The 23,842-nt window shown below is 42.3% G+C and overlaps 2 non-coding genes across 2 annotated transcripts; both read right to left on the minus strand.

Moving 5' to 3' along the window:
- Window positions 1–3,991: 3,991 nt before the first annotated feature.
- On the minus strand, window positions 3,992–4,098 carry LOC120274192. The gene has a single exon (XR_005540727.1). It is a non-coding gene; the product is annotated as a small nucleolar RNA R71 (small nucleolar RNA).
- A 19,044-nt stretch (window positions 4,099–23,142) lies between these two features.
- LOC120274353 lies at window positions 23,143–23,248 on the minus strand. Its single transcript, XR_005540879.1, has one exon. It is a non-coding gene; the product is annotated as a small nucleolar RNA R71 (small nucleolar RNA).
- Between the last annotated feature and the right edge of the window lie 594 nt (window positions 23,249–23,842).

Genomic DNA, 23,842 nt, shown 5'->3' on the forward strand with positions numbered 1-23,842 from the left:
TTCTGTCACCTGAACCTCGGCCCCAATCAAAAATAAGTCACTCACTTGAGAATAATCCATTTCCTCTAAACCTCCTGACCCCGTTGGATCCGTCACCTCTTCAACAAGACTTGTTGACCGTGGGGATCCGTCAGAACTGTCTCTTGATTCATCATTGACAGGGTCGAATTGGTAATTACGTGAACAAAAATTCCCTACAAGGCTCGCCCCATCTGTTTCCATGTATTCCTCAAGAAATAATTGGACCTTCTGTGTCTCTAGAGTTGAATTGATCGACTCCTCACAATACTATTTCTTCCACAGATCATCATCAAAATAAAAACTACCCCATCCAGTTAGCTCGTATGAGTTACGAGGCTACGAATCCTGTGACCAGTGGTAAATAACCCGATCTTTAGTCAAAGCCATAGTTAAAGAAGACAAAAGAGATATTTACAAAAATAGAGGTCAACACACAAGGATTTACAAGAGAGAAAGATAAGGGGATATGGCGGGATGTAATAAAGTAGTAAATGCAAGAATGCTTAATGTTTTTAGAGTATTCCTCGTGGGTCCCTGGCAAGGGTGCCAAAAACTTGGTCGCTTCCCCGCAAGTGTACGGGATCACCAAGTAATACCCCTCCTGCGAGCACGAAGGGGTCGTATTCCCAAGGGCCCGAGAAGCTACTCTTACTTCCTCTTTGCTGTGTTGTTTAACCTCCAAGTTTGAATATCATAGTGATAAAACAAATAAACAAGTAAAATGCAAATAAAATGCTAACAATGAAGGCAAGATACCGAGGATAATCACGGAAAGAAATCGGTCACGGATGAGGATCCTCTTAGGGGCTACTAAATTGTGCAGGATGCCAAAACTAACATGCAATTGGCTAGTTAGACCGAGAAAATCCTAGATTAGGTCAACCCGATGGTCACGGCAATTGACCCCTAATCCGGTACGAGTATTGGATACTGAATCTCATCCACTCAAATCCTCCTACGATTGCAATGGGAAAGGTGGTTTCTCAAGTTAGGGTTAGAATACAAGCTAATACTTAACCCTAGAATTGGAAGGGTATAAATACCCGATTGTCACGGTGTATTTATATGTGCTTCCCTTACAAACTTGGTGAGTCTAGCACTAGGGCAATGTTCATGCAACCTAGCATTACCTAAGAATTGATACACCGAGTTCTCATGCAGATTAAAACATTCAAATACACTAAGCAAGGATCATAAACAAGCCAAAATACAATAGAAAGAACCAAGCATGCATACAAGCACAAGTTCCCCCGAAGGTTCACCTACATCCGGTGACCTTGGGGTTTAATTGTCCATAGTTATCAAATACAACAAGAAACCCATGCAAACAACCAAACAAAACATGAGAAACACTATCTCAAAGAATGAAGGCCAGAGAAGTTTCCAAAGATGGCACACAAGATGTGGCTTCCCTTGTCTTCAACCTCCTTGATAAGTGCTTGTGCGATATGAATGAGAAGCATTCATTCCATATGTTGAGCATTACTTTTCTCAGTTTTTTACATTAATATGTGTGCTTTTATGTTACTATTATGCAGGTAGGGTTGTGAGGCCGAGTATGAAGGAAATGGGCCAATGTGGATCATAATGCACCTATTTTGGAGGAGATCTTGCTAAGGTTCAAACGCGAAGACATAGGACAGGAGTGAGATGCTAGAGTGTGTGCCAACCTCCTCGCATTCGAGTGAGTACATCCATTTGGAGGGGCACAAAGGCAGGCACACTCGAGCATTCCGTCTTATGCATACAAGAACAAGAACCCCACCAACATATATATCATTGAAGAAGCAAGTGATTCACGACGTGAACGTGTGCCCGTTTGCGTTACCCCAATGAAAGTATGGAATTCAGGAGTATTTCCGGCAGAGTACCGTAGCAGGTACCATAGCAAGTACTGTAGCAAGTACTGTAGCAACCCGGCAGAGAAATCAGAGAAACAGAGAATCCACACGGGCATGTGGAAATTATCCACGCCCATGTGGAAATTCCATAGGGGCTTGTGACATCATACACGCCCGTGTAGTCGCCCGATTCCGTCCCTATTTAAAGCCGATTTCAGCCCCGATTTCAGTATTCTTTTCTCCATCTTTTCCCCAACTTGTGAGAGGGTTTTGGCTAGGGTTTCAAGGGTTATTGGCCAAGGTTTTGGAGAGATTCTACGACTCCGACATCGTGATTCCATTAGGAAGAAGGTTGGTAGGGGAGCTTCGATCGAGGCGTATCCTATACCGGATGAAGGAATCCTTGGACGACGAGTAGAGGACTTTCCACAAGACCATCGGCACGACCATCGAGGCGGTTTCTTTATGGATTCATTGCTTTTACATTCAATTTCATTGATTGTACTTAGCTCCATGGAGAGCTAAACCCCTAGTGGGTACTTGGGTGATTGTAAACCCTAGGATGAAATCGTGTCATTGAAGTTCTTTATTATGCTTTCAATAAATTGATGTTTATTTTGAGTTCCAACCTTGAATTCTTGATTGTATGAACATTTCGCCTAGAGTGACACTAGGGTTGAGAGTTCTTGTTGGTAACCTTGTGAGTGAGTGACACACCACGAGCGTTAGACAAAGCTAGGTCAGAGAGGGTTTAGAGGGTGAGTCGAGAGGTACAGGAGCGTCCCCTTTCCCCTCCGACGTGATAGATTCTACCTCCATTCCTTGAGTTCTTTGCGGCCATAATAGAGTGAATGGTCTAAGGGATGAACCTCCGCTGGGGCCTAGTTGCACGTATAATGGAGTGAAGCGTTGAGGAGATCTTAGTATCTATGGCTTAATTGTGGCTAGGGACCTTCCACCTGGATCAAAGGGTTAGGTCTATAATTAGGAAGCGATTTATCACTTGGAATCCCTAGATCCCATTGCAACTTTATTCGAGTGCGAGGTTGAGAGGTTATTTAATCTCTCCTCCGGGACATGAGTAGAGTTCGGCATAGTTGACCTTAGAATTGGGACTATGTATGTAAGGATTTCCACGACTCACCATTGCATTGATTAGGATGCATAATAGAGAGAGTTCTTGCACTTGAAATGATTTTCTTAGGTGAAGCATCATCCGAGTACCCCATCTTTATCGATTGCCTTACCCTTTTCTTTATTCTTGCTCTCTCACTTGTTTCTTTTATTATTGAGAATTGAAGCAATTTCACACCAATCACTATTGATCTTCCACATAGCTAAGAACCAAATTAAGTATTTTCATTCCCTACTCCCTGTGGATTCGACCCCGCTCACGCAGGATTATTACTTCGACAAACCCGTGCACTTGAGGGATATAAGCAAGGGGTACTTGTCAAGTTTTTGGCGCCGTTGCCGGGGAGCTAGGCGTTTAGAGATACTTTGCAGTTTTTTTTCTTAGCTATTTCACTACACATTCTATTTCATATCTTCTTATTCTATCATCGTTCTGATTTTCTTTTTCTTTACTTTTGGTGCAGCTCTAGGTTATGACCCGAGGGAATCCATCAATATTGATTGAAGGAGACCCTGAGCTTGAACGTACACTTCGAAGGAAAGGGAAAGAACCTGTACAAGAACAACCTAATCCAGCTAATTTGGAAGTAGAAGGATCTGACACCATGGCAGAACAAAATGAGCAACAACGGACACTATCCAATTATGCCAGACCTTCAGTGTTGGGGACACAATCGAGTATTGTGCGTCCCCCAATCACAGCTCAGAATTTTGAGCTAAAGCCGGCATTCATCCATATGCTGCAGCAGTCTGCACAATTCAACGGTTTGGCTGATGAGGATCCAAACAGTCACATAGAGAGCTTCCTCAAGGTTTGTGTCATGCTGAAGATAAATGGTGTGACGGATGATGCCATCAAATTGAGAGCCTTCCCATTTTCCTTAAAGGGGAAAGCAAAGTAGTGGCTACACTCATTACCTAGGGCATCAATCACTACATGGGAGGAGATGGTAGAATCTTTTCTAGCCCGTTATTTCCCTCCCAGAAAATCAGCAAAACTTAGGAATGAGATCTAATCCTTTATGCAGTTGGAATTGGAGTCTCTATTTGAGACATGGGAAAGGTTCAAGGAACTCTTGCGCAAGTGTCCGCAACACGGATTCCCGGAGTGGATGATTGTTCAACCCTTCTACAATGGTTTGAACCAGAGTACAAGGCAACTCTTGGATGGGGCGGCAGGAGGTACCATAGGTAGCAAGACCCCCGACGAGGCACATCAATTGATTGAGGAAATGGGGTTAAATAGCTACTAGTGGAACGCTAGGGAAAAGAAAAAGGTGGCCGGTCTCCATGAAATTGATGCGGTAAGTTCATTGGCGGCCCAAGTGGAGAGTTTGAGTAAGAAGCTAGATCTTATAGCTTCGAATAGAGTTGTGGCCGTGAAAAATTGTACCAGTTGTGGTGGAGGACATGCTCCTTTCGATTGCCCAATCGTCATAGGTGATGTTTCTTCAGTTGAGAATGTTGACTTTGTAGGTAATGGAATGAGACCTCAAGGGAATCCATACAGCAACACCTACAATTCAGGTTGGAAGAATCATCCCAACTTTTCATGGAGTAATCAAGGACCACAGAAGACCATGGGGCCATCTGGGTTCCAACAACAACAACAAGCCCCTCAAGTGGAAAACAGAATTTCAGGCTTGAAAACCCGAATGACAGATTTGGAGAAGCACTTGGCTAGATTTGTTCAATCGGCAAATACAAGGTTTGAATTAGTCGAGGCTACACTTCGCAATCACACCGCCTCCTTGCATAACCTTGAAAATCAAGTGGGGCAAATTACGAAATCTCTTTCCGAAAGGCCACATGGAAATTTACCAAGCAACACGGAAACCAACCCGAGAGAACATGTGAAGGTGATCACTTTGAGAAGCGGTCATGAGGTTGAAAGGAGGCTTCCGAGTGAGAAGCCGAAAGAACACGTACTCGAGGTCATAGAGGTTGAGAAGGGAGCAAACAAAGAGAAAGAGGTGGCACCCCCAACCTTCAAGCCAAGAATCCCTTATCCCTCTAGATTAAAGAATGAGCAAGGGGATGACCAGTATAAGAAGTTCCTGAGTTTGTTCAAGAAACTCCACATCAACATTCCTTTTGTTGAGGCTTTGGCTCAAATGCCTAAGTATGCGAAGTTCCTGAAAGACCTATTGACCAACAAGAGGAAATTGGAGGATAGTGCTTCAGTGGTGCTTGATGCTTCATGCTCGGCGGTGTTGCAAAAGAACATGCCGAACAAGAAGAAAGACCCCGGAAGCTTCATTATTCCGTGTAACAACGGCAACTTAGGTGAGGAAATGGCATTGGCGGATTCAAGGGCAAGTATTAACGTCATGCCATATACTTTCTTCCAAAAGCTAAGCTTGGGTGTGCCTAGGCCTACTCGAATGACTTTACAATTGGCGGACCGAACGGTACGACATCCGAGAGGCATCATTGAAGACGTGCTTGTCAAGGTGGGCACGTATATTTCTTCGGTTGACTTTGTAGTGCTAGATGTTGATGAGGATGCAGATGTACCCTTGATACTTGGGAGACCGTTCTTGCGGACTTCCAAAGCATTGATTGACATGGACGGCGGAGAGCGCACGTTGAGAGTCGGAGACGATAAGCTCATTTACCGCCTTGCTAAAGCCATGCGGCATTCTCTCGATTTTGATGACACTTTGTATTTTCTAGACACTACTGATGAGATTGTTGATGAATATATACAGGAAATGTTCAACCCGGATCCGTATGAAGGTTTGTTCGACCAAGAGGAGAGCAATGAAGAAGTAATGATGCTTGGTTCGACTGTAGAGGAAACATCTACCCCGGGAATCTTGAAGAAGGTGCTCCGGAAAATGAAGAGGGCTCGAAGACGCAACCGAAAATGCCCCAAGACTGTTGGAGACATACATGAGCCAAGAAAGTTGGACGAACCATTGTTAGGTGGTCCGAAGCCCGATAGTGCACCCTCTACCCTCAAGAGACTTTGCTCATCATGCTTTCAAGTTATGGGTAAGAGGGCAACCTTCATTCATGAACCACCGTGAGGTAAGAAAGATACGTCAAGCTTAGTGACGTTAAACAAGCGCTTCTTGGGAGGCAACCCAAGTGTTTATTGTTTTTTTTTCGTACTTTTACTTTAGTTTGTTTGCATGAATAAATTGTTAAGTGTTGGTGTTTCAATTTTTGAGTGCTTGTGCTGTGATTTTATTGTGGGTTTTTAAAAGAATTCATTGTATGTTTTGTTGAGAATTGGCGAAGTTTGGTCGTTTGAGTTCTATTTTGTGTTTTTATCTGGTATATCTTGCACAATAGGGCAGGCTCTGAGTGTGTAAACATGTTCAGACTAGTTCTGCAGAGACTGCAGGTTTTTCTAAGTCATACAGAGAAAACACACGGGCGTGTGGAAATTCTACACGCCCGTGGATGTGTACTGTGAACTCTTCCAGAGAGGGCACAGGGGCGTGTGGCTGCCCCTGTGGATGACCATGCGACTGGCGCACGCCCGTGCATAATTTCCACACGGGCGTGTGCCTTCCTGCAGAGTTGGGCAGATTTTCCCGACAACACACAGAGTTTCGTACGAGCGTGGGTAATTTCCGCACGCCCGTGCGAAACTCTGCAGATTGCTCCCTCCATCCCGAGAAAACACAGGGGCGTGCGGCCGCCCCTGTGAGTTGAGGCATGTGAATACCTACACCCGTGGGGAATTTCCGTACGGGCGTGTGGGCGACTTGATATTTTTCTCAGATGACCAGGGAAGCCACAGGGGCGTGCGTCTGCTCCTGTGGGTCTGGCGCACGGGCGTGGATAATTTCCGCACGCCCGTGGGAGATCGTTCTAAGTCAGTGAGAGTTTTTCCTGAGAGCGCACAGGGGCGTTCATACGCCCCTGTGGAGCTTTTGAAGTGAGGCACACAGGCATGGGGAATTTCCACACGCCCGTGTGGATGCACAGAACGTCAAAAGTCGAGAGTTCTGTTTAAAAAGGGGATGATTTCTCTCCTTCTTCACGACTCCTTTTCCCTTGAAAACACTCTCACAACATTCTCCGAGTCCATTGCGCCAGTTTGGTGGGATTTTAGCAATTTTTCCAGCCGGCTCACTATTTTCTCATTTCTCCTCGTCGGTAAATTCATTTTCTTCATCTTTTTCGTCAATTCATGATTTCTATTGATTAATCTAGTTAACAATGCTTCGTTTCTTCAATTGGAACAATGATTTACATTTAGAACGAAGTTAAAGATATTTTTGATGTGTATTTTTGGATTGTTGATACCTGGCCGTGCGTTTCTCACGCCCCGTGAATCCACACGGACGTGCAGAAATTCCACACAACCGTATGGATTTCTGCAGTATTGTTTTATCAATTTGTTTGACTAATTTTGTTTAAATTTGGCAGATCATGGAACCTAGGACAAAGAAGTAAGCTGATAAGAGGCCATGTGAGTCATCCTCTAAGCCCAAGGGCATGCGATTTGCGATTCTCGAACATCAGGCCCGTTATGAGCGCTTATTGAGACTCCGCTTCGGACAGACTTGATTCCTTGACACGACTATATTACGAGGTCTTTAGTAGGGAGATGAGTTCGCTGATGAGGTTGAGGACCTTGTTCCAGATGGTGGTTGGCGGCAGTTGATGACGCTTAGAGAGCCAGCTATGCGAGAGTTTGCACTGGAGGTGTTCTCCTCGTTTGAGTTTGATAGAGCGTATGCGAGCTTCAATAGTTTGGGCACCATTCAGTTCAAAGTGTTTGGTCGCCACCATAGTTTGAGCATTACGCAGTTTTCCATACTACTTGGCTTATATGAGGAGGCATTCACAGATTCAAAGGAGTATGCACAGTTGCCTACTGATTATCCTGTAACCTTGACCCCGCAGAGAGCTTATAGTGTGCTATGTGGTCAGGGTCAGTACGAGCCGGGGGTCTCCAAGGCCACGTGCCTTTCCCGGCGTACCTACAGATATTTGCACGCAATCATGAGTAGGTCGGTGAATGGCCGTGGCGATAGTACTGGTGTCTTGTGCCACCAGGAGTTGCTGTACTTGTACTCAATGGTAGAGCGCGTACCGATACACTTAGGGCACATCTTGGATGATTACATCAGACATCAGGGACAATACACTAGACTGGGAGCGATATTCTCGGGTCCTTACATTACGAGATTAGTGCTGGGCATGGGTCTCTTGGATTCGATCCGCGGGGCCGAGAAGACGAGTGTACCCGCTCCCCTGGGTCTAGAGACGATGCGATTGATGGGCATGGTCTGCAGGGTTCGGATAGGGGTTTTTGCATTAGTTCTACCAGCCCCAGAGATAGCTGAGGATAAGGGTGATGACACTGGAGCATCTCAGCCCGCATCGATGGACACCGAGGCACCTCTAGCGGCCGAGGAACCAACCCCAGTGCGTATATTTTCACCTTCTCGAGCCAATGATCTCTTTGAGAGGCTCGAGAATGCTATAGGAGTGGTCCGAGCCGAGGTTGCTGAGATTAGGGCTACGCAGGCCACTCAGTACACAGAGTTCATGGTACATTTTGACATATTACAGCAGATCCTAGAGCGAGACGTCGCCTCATCATTCGCCCTGCAGCCGAGGACTCTTCAGGCACCGCCAGTATCTCCAGCACCTCCATCCTCGACCCTAGTACCAGAGGACCCACTATATGCTTCCACTTCAGCAGCAGCAGCAGCAGCGAAGCCCGAGAGCAACTTCGACACTTGACCTTTCTTTTACTTTCATGCATTTTACTTTATCTTATTTTCTTGTTTTTAGACTTGTTCACTCAAAAAGGATTTTCCTTCTGAGTTTATGTTATTTTGCATTATCGAGTTGTATTCATTGCTTCATCTTTTATACACTCGAGTTATTTTTGTTTTTCTTGAGCTTCACTGAACCCCCTCATGTATGCGTGCAGATGGTCTTGTTTTCTTGGAAATTGAGACTTAGTCATGGGCACGGCCAAGGTGCTTTGGCACTTGGCCGTGTGAGCTTCACGACCCATTGGAACACTACTCCCAATGAATTAGCTTCATTAAACGCAACACTAGGAGTCAGGGGAGTATTGTGTTGATTGCTTCTCCCACATCTATTTTTTTGAATGATATATTTTGAGTGAGGTTGCATGTGTACATTGAGGACAATGTAAACTTAAGTGTGTGTGGGGGGGGGGGAAGTTTCATAATGCGCACATATTTTCTATTGTTCTTGATTGATATATGCTCACGTAGCCAATGGCAGTTTACCTTAGTTGCAATGTTTGTATTCTTAAGTCTGGGAGAATTGTTAACATTGAATGTTTTTTATGCTCTAGTTCTTGCTTGAATTTTTTAGGAACTTTTGCCCGATTTACACTTAGTGCACTATTCATTCTTTGAACTCTATTGGAAACTCATGTTTGAGGTTAAAGGGACTAGTTAGGTTTACTTCTTTAAAAAAAAAAAATAAATAAAATGAAAAGAAGGAACAAAATAGTTTTTTTTGTTTATTTGTATTTGTTGGGTGGAAAGAGCTACCACCTATGAAGTATGAAGCTACTCTCATAAGGCGGATACTAGTTATGCCCTAATGAGAGAAAGAGCTATCTCATAGGATGAGTGAAAGCTACCACCCGGGTAGAAAGAGCTACCACCTAGAAAGTGTGAAAGCCACCTTAGCGGCCGCTTTGGAAAGGGCTACCTTAGAGGATGTGTGAAGCTACTACCATGTTTTAAAATTTTTATCACTTGTGTAGATAAATAAGTCCCTTGCACTTAGAACTTTGAGGAGTATAACTTGGGGTGTTTTGAGTGAGTTCACACACACGAAATTCGGGTTTGTTATCCTTTTTTATTCAAGTTTTTAGCTAAAGCATTGATTTTTTCGTATTTAGTGTTGAAATTTTCCTTACTTGTAGAATGCTATCTTTGTATACTTTGGTGAACCTAAGGCCAAGCACTTTCAACAATTTCTTCATTGATGCACAGAATGTTTAAATGTTTGCTTGAGGACAAGCAAAAGCTTAAGTGTGGGGGAGTTTGATAAGTGCTTGTGCGATATGAATGCGAAGCGTTCATTCCTTATATTGAGCATTACTTTTCTCAGGTTTTTACATTAATATGTGTGTTTTTTATGTTACTTTTATACAGGTAGGGTTGTGAGGCCGAGTATGAAGGAAATAGGCCAATGTGGATCATAATGCACCTATTTTGCAGGAGATCTTGCTAAGGTTCAAACGCGAAAACATAGGTCAGGTGTGTGATGCTAAAGTGTGTGCCAACCTCCTCGTATTCGAGTGAGCACATTCATTTGGAGGGGCACAAAGGCAGTCACACTCGAGCATTCTGATTTATGCATATAAGAACAAGAGATCCACCAACGTGTACATCATTGAAGAAGCAAGTGATTCACGACGTAAACGTGTGCCCGTTTGCGTTACCCCAATGAAAGTATGGAATTCGGGAGAAACAGAGAATCCACATGGGCGTGTGGAAATTATCCACACCCGCGTGGAAATTCCACAGGGGCATGTGACATCATACACGCCCATGTAGTCTCCCGATTCCAGCCCTATTTAAAGCCGATTTCAGCCCCGATTTCAGTATTCTTTTCTCCATCTTTTCCCCAACTTGTGAGAGGGTTTCGGCTAGGGTTTCAAGGGGTATTGGCCAAGGTTTTGCAGAGGTTCTACGGCTCTAACATCGTGATTCCATTAGGAAGAAGGTTGGTAGGAGAGCTTCGATCGAGGCGTATCCTATACTGGACGAAGAAATCCTTGGACGACGAGTAGAGGACTTTCCACAAGACCATCGACACGACCATCGAGGGGGTTTCTTTATGGATTCATTGCTTTTACATTCAATTTCTTTGATTGTACTTAGCTCCATGGAGAGCTAAACCCCTAGTGGGTACTTGGGTGATTGTAAACCCTAGGATGTACTCGTTTCATTGAACTTCTTTATTATGCTTTCAATAAATTGATGTTTATTATGAGTTCCAACCTTGAATGCTTGATTGTATGAACATTTCCCCTAGAGTGACACTAGGGTTGAGAGTTCTTGTTGGTAACCTTGTGAGTGAGTGACACACCACGAGCGTTAGACAAAGCTAGGTTGGAAAGGGTTGACAGGGTAAGTCGAAAGGTACAGGAGCGTCCCCTTTCCCCTCTGACGTGATAGATTCTACCTCCGTTCCTTGAGTTCTTTGCGGCCATAATAGAATGAATGGTCTAAGGGATGAACCTCCGCTGGGGCCTAGTTGCGCGTGCAATGGAGTGAAGCGTTGAGGAGATCTTACTATCTAGGGCTCAATTGTGGCTAGGGACCTTCCGCTTGGATCAAAGGGTTAGGTCTATAATTAGGAAGTGATTTATCACTTGGAATCCCTAGAGCCCATTGCAACTTTATTCGAGTGCGAGGTTGAGAGGTTATTTAATCTCTCATCCGGGACATGAGTAGAGTTCGGCATAGTTGACCTTAGAACTGGGACTATGTATGTAAGGATTTCCACGACTCACCATTGCATTGATTAGGAAGCATAATAGAGAGAGTTCTTGCACTTGAAACAATTTTCCTAGGTGAAGCATCATCTGAGTACCCCATCTTTATCGATTGCCTTACCCTTTTCTTTATTCTTGCTCTCTTACTTGTTTCTTTTATTATTGAGAATTGAATCAATTTCACACCAATCACTATTCATCTTCCACATAGCTAAGAACCAAATTAAGTATTTTCATTTCCTACTCCCTGTGGATTCGACCACGCTCACCCGGGATTATTACTTTGACAAACCCGTGCACTTGCGAGATATAAGCAAGGGGTACTTGTCACTCCTCTACACAAGACCTAGGAGTAGATCTCGCCCAAAATCGCACTCTCCTCATCGAATCCTCCATGGAAATGCCCTCAAGACATTACTTCTATCTCCGATTTAGTTTGGTGGTGGTGAGCTCCAAGAAGAAGGCTTCCCCTCTCAAAAGAAATCCTAACAATGCTAATAAAGGGATGAACTCGGGCTTCCCTACGGGTGGCCTCACGCTCACAATATTGCCGCGAGGATGGTCATAATACTGGCGGTAAGGAAATCCAGACTTAGACTTTTTCTGAGATTTTTATGTTCCGGGCTGCTATAGTGCATGTACAGTGCCCGGTGTCCAAAAATGACGTTTTCGATGTCGATTTCTTCTTACATTCCATCGTTGGGCTCTCCTAGGCTTGCTTTGTGCCTGAAACATGAAATAAAATGATTAAACTATAAGAAAGGCATAGAGTTCTCAATAAAATACAATAAATATGCATATTGGTACGTACAAAATACGTACATTTAGACATTTATCATCCAGCACCTGCTGACCCACAGTGTACCTCATCACCACCAGCATTACCAGTAGAGCCAAAGCGCGACATCGACACTTGACTTTGTTTTCGTCATTTTTATTACTTTTTGTATTTTCTTTTGGACTTATATACTCAAATAGGATTTTCCTTCTGAGTTTATTTTCGTTTTATTGCCTTGGGTTGTATTCATTGCTTTATCTTTTATATACTCGAATTGTTTTTATTTTATTGAGCTTCATTGAACCCTCTCATGTATGCGTGCAGATGGTCTTGTCAACATGGGAATTGAGAATTTGTCATGGACACCGCCAAGGAGTTTTGGCACTTGGCTGTGTGAGTATCAGAACCCGTTGGAATTTTACTCCTGATAAGTGCTTGAGTAGACATATTTTTATATATGTTTTACATGCATTGAGCATCATTTTTACTATGGTTTATGTCTCATATTGTGTATTTGGTGTTCTTTTATGCAAATAGGTTGTAAATGCCTTCTAGAATAAAAGGAAGCAAAGATAGGCTATAAAGGCATAATGTTGGGAGTTCTGGTTCAATTCAAGGACCAAGACACGAGAGGAGTTCATGAACGTGGAGATATGTGCCAACTTCCAAGAAGATTCAAGTCAATTCACTAGTTGGAAGGGCACAAAGGCAGCCACATCTTCATATTCCTTTTCTTTGTGAAGATTGCAAAACCTCTCAAAAATACGTCGATGAAGAAAAATTTTATAGCCTACCACATGGACGTGTGCCTGGACATGTGGCCTACTGTAGCAATTTCACTGTAGTAGTACTGCAGCAAAATTACTGTTCACGCGCCCGTGTGGAAATTCCTGCAGCCCACGCGGGCGCGTGGAAAATCCACACGGGCGCGTGGGGGCACGTGACAGACGTGATCTAAAGCCTATAAATAGCCGTTTTTCCCTATTCTTTCTAATCTTTTGTGCGGCTCTTGAGGGGTGAGACGGCTAGGGTTTCGAGATAAGGTCTTTGCGGCTTTGGAGGCGCTTCGTCACCAACTTTGATCGATTCCTCCTCCGTCATAGCATCAAGGAAGCCACCGGTGAACCTAGCTTTGGAGTGGGTCCTTCAAGACGCCGAAGCTCTCCATCAAGGCCATCAGTTCATATATAAGGGGGTTTATTTCTATGGTTTTAATGTACTTTCATTCATTGATGGTGTGTTTTGTATATTGCTCCATGGAGAGCTAAAACCCTAGAGGGTATTTGGGCTTGTCAACCCTAGGATTCTCATCTTTTGTGGATTTGCTTAGTGTTTCTATTTAATCCGAGTTTGATTAAGTTTTAATCTTGAATGTATAATGCTTGCTTACCTTATTGATCTTTTTGTTATTTGGTTTGCATGATTTGTTACCTTGGTGAGAGAGAGGTCTCCATTAGGGTTAGAACTTCAAGGTTAAAGAAGGTTGAGAGGGTGAGTCATGAGATAGTGGAATATCCCCTCTCTCTTCCGATTGAGTGTTTCCTATCTCTTTATTCCCTAAACTCTATGCAACCATATTTGGTGTGAGGCGTGAGATTAAGAGATTTCTCCACCGGGACCTTGTAGGGGGTTAGAGATCCTTCGCCGGGAATTAGGGTTGGATCTATCTTTAGGAATCGGTTTCACTCTTAGGTGTCCCTAGAGCCTATTGCGGTCATATGGGGTGTGAGGTGTTGAGATTGAGCGATTTCTCCACCGGGACCTTGTAGGGGACTAGTATCGGTGATCGGGAGGCCGGATCCGATTATATTTGGATTCCCACGACTTAACTTACTCTTCATAGAAACACTTTGCTCATTCGGTACCTAATACCTGAATCCTAGGGGGAGCATTGCCTGAATACCCCACTTTTACTGATTGAGATCTCCATCCATTTAACTCTTGCATATTCGTCTCCGGTATTCATTTCTTCGCAAATTAGATCACCACACCTTTCCATTTATCATTAGGTTCGAAAGCAGAGAAGAAGTTACTACTAGTAGCCCTATTCTCTGTGGATTCGACTACCCGACTCACCGGGTATTTTATTACTTCGACACCCGTGCATTTGTGGTTTACACGCATACTTCGGACGCGTGTCAACTCCCAAGGATTTAGCTCCATCAAATGCAAAACTAGGAGTCAGTTGAGTATTGTTTTGATTGCTTCTCCCATATTTGTTCTTGATTGATATACATTATGTGTGAGCTTGCATGTGTACATTGGGGACAATGTACAACTTAAGTGTGGGGGGGAGTTTGATAGTACACATATCTTTTATACTAGTTTTGATTGATATACATGCTTACATAGCCAATGGCGGTTCACCTTAGTTACAATGATTATATTCTTGAGTTTAGGAGAAATTTTAATATTGAATGTTCTCATGCTCTAGTTTTTGCTTGAATTTCTTGGAATTTTTGCCCGATTGACACTTGTTGCACTATTCACTCTTTAAACTCTTTTGGAAACTCAAGTTTGATGTAAAAGGGACTAGTTATAGTTGTTTCTTTTGTCAATTCTACAAAAAAAAAAGAAAGAAAAAAAATAGTTTTATTGTTTAGTTGTGCTTGTTGGGTGGAAAGAGCTACTACCTATTAAGTATGAAGCTACTCTCATAAGTTTGATACTAGTTATGCCCTAATGAGTGAAAGAGCTAACTTATAGGATGAGTGAAATCTACCACTCCGCTGGAAAGAGCTACCACCTCGAAAGTGTGAAAGCCACCTTAGCGGCCTTTTTGGAAAGGGCTACCTTAGAGGATGTGTGAAGCTACTACCATCTTTGAAATCGTTGTTACTTTCTATAGATAAATAAGTCACTTATACTTACAACTTTGAGGAGTATACCTTGGGTTGACTTGAGTGAGTTCACACACTTACACTATTTCGGGTTTGTTGTCCTTTTTGGTTCAAGTTTTTCTCTTAAGCATTGATTTTTTGTATTTAGTGTTGAAATTTCTCTTACTTGTAGAATGCTCTCTTTGTATGCTTTGGTGAACCAAAGGCCAAGCACTTCCAATATTTCCTTCGTCTATGCTTTATTGTTTAAATTTTTGCTTGAGGACAAGCAAAAGCTTAAGTGTGGGGGAGTTTGATAAGTGCTTGTGTGATAAGAATACGAAGTGTTCTTTCCTTATGATGAGCATTACTTTTCTCGGGTTTTAACGCTAATATGTGTGCATTTATGTTACTTTCATGCATATAGGGTTGTGAAGCCGAAGGTTAGAGAAAGAAGCTAATATAAATCGTGAATGCACCATTTGGAGGAAGTCTTGAGAAGGTTCAAACGTGAAGACATAAGCCGGATTTAAGATGCGAGAATGTGTGCCAACCTCTTTGTATTCAAGTTAGAACAATGATTTGGAGGGGCACAAGGGCAGTTACATTCAAGCATTCCGGCTTGTACATGTATAGCAAGGTCTCCACCAACGTGTCCATTTATTGAAGAAGCAAAGCGATCTACGGCACAAACGTGTGCCCGTTTACGTTACCTCGATGAAAACATGGATTCTGGAGTGTTTCGAACCAGTACTGTAATAGGGTACTGTAGCAAATAATGTAGCAGAAACTGTTTACAGCCGGTCGTAGAAGGAGTAAAACAGAGAATCCACATGCCCGTGTGGAAATTTCACACGCCCGTATAAAAAATCCACAGGGGCGCCCTCATAGGTGTCTGGATTCCCGATTTTAGCCCTATTTAAGGCCGATTTCAACACCGATTTCAGGATTCTTTTCTCCATATTTTCCCCAACTTGAGAGAGGGTTGTGGCTAGGGTTTTGAGCGGTATTGGCTAGAAATTTGGAGATGTTCTATGGCTCTAACATCGCGCTCTGTTTGGAAGAAGGTTAGTGGGAGAGCTTTTGTTGACACCGATCCGGTGAGGTATATCCTAGGCCGGACAAAGGGACCCTTGGATGAGTAGAAGACTCTCTACAAGACCATCTCCACGACTATCGAGGGGGTTTCCTATGGATTCATTGTTTTTACATTTGATATCATTGATTGTAATTAGCTCCATATAAAGCTAAACCCCCTAGTGGGTACTTGGATATTTTTGAACACTAGGATGTATTTGTTTCATTGAACCTTTTTATTATGCTTTCAATTTATTGATGTTTTATTTGAGTTTCAATCTTGTATGCTTGATTGTGTGAATACTAACTTATAGTGACACTAGGGTTGAGAGTTCTTATTGGTAACTCTTGTGAGTGAGTGACACACCACGAGGGTTAGACAAAGCTAGATTACAGAGGGTTGTGAGGGTGAGTCGAGAGGTAGCGGAGCGTCCCCTTCCCCCTCTGGTGTAATTTATCCTACATCTATTTCCTTGAGTTCTTTGAGGTCACAGTAGAGTGAATGGGCTAAGGGATGACCTTTCGCTGGGGCTTAGTTACTAAGGAAACGGAGTGAAGCTTTGAAGTGATTTTAGCACCTAGGGCTTAATTTTGTCTAGGGACCTTCCACCTGGACCAAAGGGTTAGGTCTACATCTAGGAAGAGGATTTATCACTTGGAATCCCTAGAACTCATTGTGATTCTATACGAGGTCAAAGTTGAGAGGTTATTCAATCTCTCCTCCGGGACTTGTATAAAGTTAGGCATGGTTGACCTTAGATTTGGGACCATGTACTTAAGGATCTCCAAGACTCATTAATGGATTACTTAGAAAGCATAATAGAGGTATTTTGCACTTGAAACGATTGTCCTAGGTGGAACAATATCCGGGTATCTCACTTATATCGATTGCCTTATCTCCCCTTTAGTTGCACTCTTTCTCTTGTTTCTTTTACTTTTGTTACATCACATTTTGTCACACAAATTACTATTAACTTTTCGTTTAGTTAAGAAACAATTTAAGTGTTTTTATTCACTACTCTATGTGGATACGATATCTACTTTTCTGGGATTTATTACTTCAACAAACCCGTGCACTTGTGGGGCATACGCATAGGGCGTTGTCAAGTATAATGATTGGTTTTGCACTTGAAGCAATAGTCCTAGGGTGAGCAATATACTGGTACCCTATTTATCATCGATTGTCTCTCCTATCTTTTATTTGCATCTCTTTCTTCTTTTCTTATTTTTACTTGCATTGATTTGTTTTCACATCACCATCGACTCATTTTCATTCTAGTTAAATAGCAATCTTTGTGTTTGTAAGAACTATTCCTTAAGGATTTGACTACCCTCTCACCGGGGTATTACAACTTTGACAAACTCGTGTAGTTGCGGTTAACATCCAAAAGGGTCGTGTCAATACCCCAAGTGATAAACCTTATTCCCTAATATAGATCTAACCCTTTGGTCCATGAGAAAAAAACCCCTAGTCACAATTATGCGCTAGCACTAATAATTAATTTTTGATACTTAACTCTATTGCTCGCGCAACTAAGCCCCAGTAGATTTTGTCTCTTAGTACTTCACTTTATTGTGACTATATAGAACTCTTTGAACGTAGAGGTAGGATAAATCACGTCAAAATGGAAAGGGGACGTTCCACTACCTCTCGACTCACCCCCTCGGCCCTCTATAACATAGCTTTGTCTAACCCTCATGGTGTGTCACTCATCCATAAGGATTACGAAGATAAATTCTCAACCTTACTGTCACTCTAAAAGAAAATCAATTCAACAAGCATTCAATGTTGGAACTTAATTAAAAACATCAATTAAAAAAACATAATGAAAGATCAATGAAACAAAATCATACTAGGGTTTACAAGTCCAAGCATCCACTAGGGGTTTAGCTCTCCATAGAGCAAGACACAGTCAATAATGAAATCAAATGTAAAAGCATGCAATCAATTAGTAAAACCATCTCGTAGTCCGTATCGATAGTTTTGTAGAGTTGTCTCGTCTTCTCCAAGGGTTCCCACGTCAAGCCTAGGGCACACCTCGCCGAATTGATGCCGACCAAAGCTCCCCCAATAACTATCTTCCTAAGGAATACGGTGTCAAAGGCCATAGAACTCCTCCAAAGACATAACCAAAACCTCTCCAAACCCTAGCCGCGAGTGTCTCCAAAAATGGAAAAAAATGAAAAAAAGATCCCTTAAACGTCTAAAATCGCATCTTTTATAGGGGCTAAAATCGGACATCCACACGAGCGTGTGGAATTTCGACTCGCCCATGTGAATTTCCAGAAGTCGATTTCCTGTGAGCTATGGACAGTAACTGTTGCAGTACTTTTTCTACAGTGATTTGCTAAAGTAAGCTGCTGCAGTACTTCGCCAAAATACTCCCAAATCCACACTTTTTTGTTGAGGCCACAAAAATGGGCTCACATCCATGAGGTAGATCAAATTGCCTCTTCAATGAAATCATATTGACGAAGATCTTACTAGTATTGCACAAGTCAGAACACATGAGTATGACTGCCTTTGTGCCCCTCCAATTTGTATATTTTCTTGAATGCAATGGAGGTTGGCACACAACCAAATGTCTTTAAGCACAACTTGTGTCTTCACATTTGTTTAATCTAATAAATTTGATAAGTGCCTGTGTACTAAGAATACGATGTATTCTTTTATTATAATGAGCATTACTTTTATCAGATTTTAGTGTTAATATATGTGCTTTTGTGTACTTTCATGCATGAATGGTTGTGAAGCCAAATATGAAAAAAAGAAGCCAAAGTGGATTGTGATTGTACTTTGTTGATGAAGACTTGGTGCGAAGAAACATGAATATAAAAGTTGTGATTGAAGATACATGAATGTGAGCCAACCTCCATACGCTCAAGCAATCACAATGGTTTAGAGGAGCACAAAGGCAATCACATTTGTGTATCCCAACTTGTGCAATGATATTAAGATCTTCACCAATAATAGCTTTTATTGAAGAAGCGACGCAATCTATGGCACAGACGTGTACCCATTTATGTTGTCTCAATAAAAAGTATGGATTCGGGAGTATTATGGCAGAGTATTGTAGCAAGACTGTAGCAAATCACTATAGCAATTTACTGTCGAAGTTACTATTCATGGCTCACAGAAAATCAGATTTCCAGAAAACCACACAGGGGTGTGGAAATTTGACACGCCCGTGTGGATGCCCGATTAAAGACCTTTATAAAGCAGTGACTTGTACCGATTTGGGGATCCATCTTTCATCCTTTCTTCTATCTTTTCTCCAACTTTTGGACTGTCAGCGGCTAGGGTTTAGAGAGGCTTTGGCAAGTCTTTTGGAGTGGTTCTACGGCTTTGACACCGCATTTCCCTTGGAAGATAGATATTGGGGAGATTTCGTCAGCACTGATCAAACGAGGTGTGCCCTAGGCTTGACAAGGGGACCTTTGGAGAGGATGAGGCTACTCCATAAGACCATCGACATGAATACCGAGGGGGTTTTCCTATGGATTACATGTTTTTACTTTCAATTTCATTATTGATTGTATCTTCCTCCGTGGAGAGCTAAACCCCCTAGTGGGTAATTAGATTTGTGAACCCTGGGATGTATTTGTTTTATTAACCTTTAATTATGCTTTCCTTAATTGATGTCTTTAATTGAGTTCTAATCTTGAATGCTTGTTAAATGATTTCTCCCTTAGAGTGACACTAGGGTTGAGAGTCCATCTTGGTAATCTTTGTGAGTGAGTGACACACCATGAGGGTTAGACAAAGCAAGATTGGAGAGGGTCGAGAAGGTGAGTCGAGAGGTAGCAGGGCGTCCCCTTTCCGCTCCAGTTAGATTTATCCTACCTCCGCATTCCAATAATTCTTTGCGGTTACAATACAGTGAAGGGTTAAGGGATGAACTTCACTGGGGCTAAGTTGCGCGACCAATAGAGTGAAGTATTAAACTGACTTTAACACTTGGGCTTAATTGTGACTAGGGGTCTTTCGCTAGACCAAAGTGTCAGATCTACATATAGGAATAGGATTTATTACTTGGAATCCCTAGAGCTTCTTGTAACTTTACACTGTGTGAGGTGTTGAGATTGGTTGATTTCTCCGCGGGGGCATACTGTAGAGTTAGCCACAGTTGACCTTAGGTTTTAGACTATGCATTTAAGGATGTCCACGACTCATTAAGCATTAGTTAGGAAGCATAATAGCTGGTTTTACACTTAAAGAAATAATCCTAGGAGGAATAATATCCAAGTACCCCACTTGTATCGATTATCTTTCCTCTCATTTTATTGTGCCTCTCTTTCTTATTTTCTTTAGTTCATTTGCATCGATCTTTATCCACACCATCATTATTTCATCTCCACTTTGTTTAATAGCAATCTTGGTGTTTCAATTCCTTATTCCCTATGGATACGATAACCCACTCACCTGGCATTTATTACTTTAACAAACTTGTGCAATTGTGGGTCATACGCAAGGGGCGTTATCAAGTTTTTGGCGTTGTTGCCAGGGAATAGACATTTTAGAGATACTTTGCACTTTGCTATTTTAGATATTAACCATTCATTCTGTTTCACCTTTTCCCTTTCTATCATCATTCTGATTTGTTTTAGTTTCTTTTAGTGCAGCTCTAGGTTATGACCCGAGGGAATCCTTCGATATTGGTTTGAGGTGATCCTGAACTTGAACATACACTTAGAAGATGGGGTAAAGAACCTGTGCAAGAACCGTCAAATATAGCTAAAGTAGAAGGTTAAGGGTCAGAAAATATGGCTGAGCAGAATGAACAATAGAGAACACTTTTAGACTATGCTATACCCTCAATTATGGGCACGCAGTCGAGTATTGTGCGGCCCCTGATAAATGCTTGTGTGATAAGAATGCGAAGTGTTCTTTCCTTATGATGAGCATTACTTTTATCAGGTTTTTGCACTAATATGTGTGCATTTATATAACTTTCATGCGTATAGTGTTGTGAAGCTGAATGATAAAGAAAGAAGCTAATGTTGGTCATTAATGCACTATTTGGAAGAAATCTTGAGAAGGTTCAGATGTGAAGTCATAAGTCAGGTTCAAGATGCAAGAATGTGTGCCAACCTCCTTTTATTCAAGTTAGCACAATGATTTGGAGGGGCACAAAGGAAGTCATATTCGAGTATCTTGTCTTATGCATTGATAGCAAGATGTTCACCAACAAAGCCATTTATTGAAGAAGCAAGGCGATATATGATGTAAGCGTGTGCCCGTTTACATTACATCGATGAAAACATGGATTCAGTAGTGTTTCGGGTCAATACTATAGCAGGTTTGTTCACAGTCGGCTGAAAAAGTGAAGTTCAGAGAATCCACATGGGCGTGTGGACATAATCCATGCCTGTGTGGAATTTTCACAGACCCGTGTGGAGAATCCACAGGGGTGTGTGGATGCCCGACTCCAGCCCTATTTAACGCCGATTTCAGCCCTGATTTCAATTCTTTTTTTCCATCTTTTTCCCAACTTGTGAGAGGGCGGCGGCTAGGGTTTAGAGAGGTATAGGAAAGTGATTTGGAGAGGTTCTATGGCTTGACATCATGCTCCATCTGGAGATAGGTTAGTGGGAGAGCTTTCGTTGGTATTGATCCAGCGAGGTGTATCCTAGGCCGGATAAAGGGACCTTTGGAAGAGTCGAGGCTTCTCCACAAGACCATTGTCATGACTATCGAGGGGGTTTTCTATGGATTGCTTGCTTTTACATTTGATTTCATTGTTGATTGTAACTAGCTCCATGGAAAGCTAAACCCCTAGTGGGTACTTGAAATTGTGAACCCTAGGATGTATTTGTTTCATTAAACCTGTTATTATGCTTTCATTAATTGATGCTTTATTCGAGTTCCAATATTGAATATTTGATTGAATGAATACTCCCTTAGAGTGACACTAGGGTTGAGAGTTCTTATTGGTAACTCTTGTGAGTGAGTGACAAACAACGAGAGTTAGACAAAGCTAGATTGGAGAGGGTTGAGAGGGTGAGTCGAGAGGTAGCGGAGCGTACCCTTTCCCCTCCAGTGTGATTTATCCTACATCTATTTCCTTGAGTTCTTTGCGGTCCTAGTAGAGTGAATTGGCTAAGGGATGACCTTCTGCTGGGGCTTAGTTCCAGAGGCAACGGAGTGAAGCGTTAAAGTGATTTTAGCACCTAGGACTTAATTGTGACTAGGGGCCTTCCACCTAGACCAAAGGGTTAGGTCTATATCTAGGAAGAGGGTTTATCACTTGAAATCTCTAGAACTCTATTAGATTCTATTCGAGTGCGAGGTGTTGAGTTTGTTCAATTTCTCTTCCAGGACATTGTATAAAGTTAGTCATGGTTGACCTTAGATTTGGGACGGTGTATTGAAGGATTTCCACATTTCACTAATGCATTAATTAAGAAGCATAATTGTTGGTTCTGCACTTGAAATGATTGTCCTAGGCGGAATAATATCTGAGTACCCCATTTATATCGATTACCTTATCTCCTTTTTACTTGTGCTTTTCTTTCTTGTCTCTTTTATTCTTGTTTGCATTACACTTGTTAACAAAACCATTATTCATCTTTCACTTGGTTAAGAAACAATTTAAGTATTTTTATTCCCTACTCCATGTGGATACGATACACACTTACCTGGGATTTATTACTTCGACACCCGTACACTTGCAGTTTACTCGCATATTCAGTCATGTCAGCCCCCAATTACTACTCCAAATTTTGAGCTAAAGCCAGCATTCATCCAAGTAATACAGCAGTCAGCGCAGCTTAATGTATTGCTCGATGAGGATCTAAACATTCACATTGAAACCATCTTGGAGATTTGTGACATATTGATGATCAATGGTGTTACGGATGATGCTATAAGATTGAGGGCTTTCTGATTTTCTCTATAAAGAAGAGCTAAATAGTGGCTCCATTCATTGCCAAGAGCTTCCATCACAACATGGAATGAAATGGTCGAAGCTTTCCATGCAAGGTACTTCCCTGTGGGAAAGTGGGCAAAGCTTCGCAATGAGATATCTTCATTTCTTTAGATGGAACCTAAATCCTTGTTTAAGACTTGGGAGCGATTTAAGGACCTCTTGCGGAAGTGTCCATAACATGAGTTCCCCGAATGGATGATCATTCAGACTTTTCACAATTGGTTGAATCCAATTACAAGACAACTTCTAGATGCCACCGCAGAAGGTACAATGGGGAACAAAACCCCGTAGGAGGTAGAAGAAATGGGCATGAATAGCTACTAATGGAATGCAAGAGAAAAGAAGAAAGTGGCCAGACTCCATTAAATTAATGCGGTTACATCTTTGGCAGCCCAACTAGAGGCATTGAGCAAAAAATTAGATACATTGAGTTCACCGAGGGTAGCTACTATCATAAGTTGTGATGGTTGTGGGGGTTCACATATGCCATCTGATTGTCCTATTTTGATTGCTACTTCAGCCCCAACTGAACAAGTAGATTTTGTGGGCAATTCGGGAAGAGTACAAGGCAATCCTTATAGCAACACCGCTGACACTATGCAAGCTTGTAACCATCACCCTATTTTACAACTATCCCAATGCATACAAGATTCTGCATCCCAAGCGGGGTGATAGTGCCAACAACTGTCATACCCTGGGTATGCTCAATAAGGCCCATGCCTCTAATCATTCATGTGATGTATGGTCCGGCGAAAATGGCCCCAAGGCGAACAAACTGC

This window comes from Dioscorea cayenensis, chromosome 12 (assembly GCF_009730915.1).
Source record: "Dioscorea cayenensis subsp. rotundata cultivar TDr96_F1 chromosome 12, TDr96_F1_v2_PseudoChromosome.rev07_lg8_w22 25.fasta, whole genome shotgun sequence".
Lineage (NCBI taxonomy): Eukaryota > Viridiplantae > Streptophyta > Magnoliopsida > Dioscoreales > Dioscoreaceae > Dioscorea > Dioscorea cayenensis.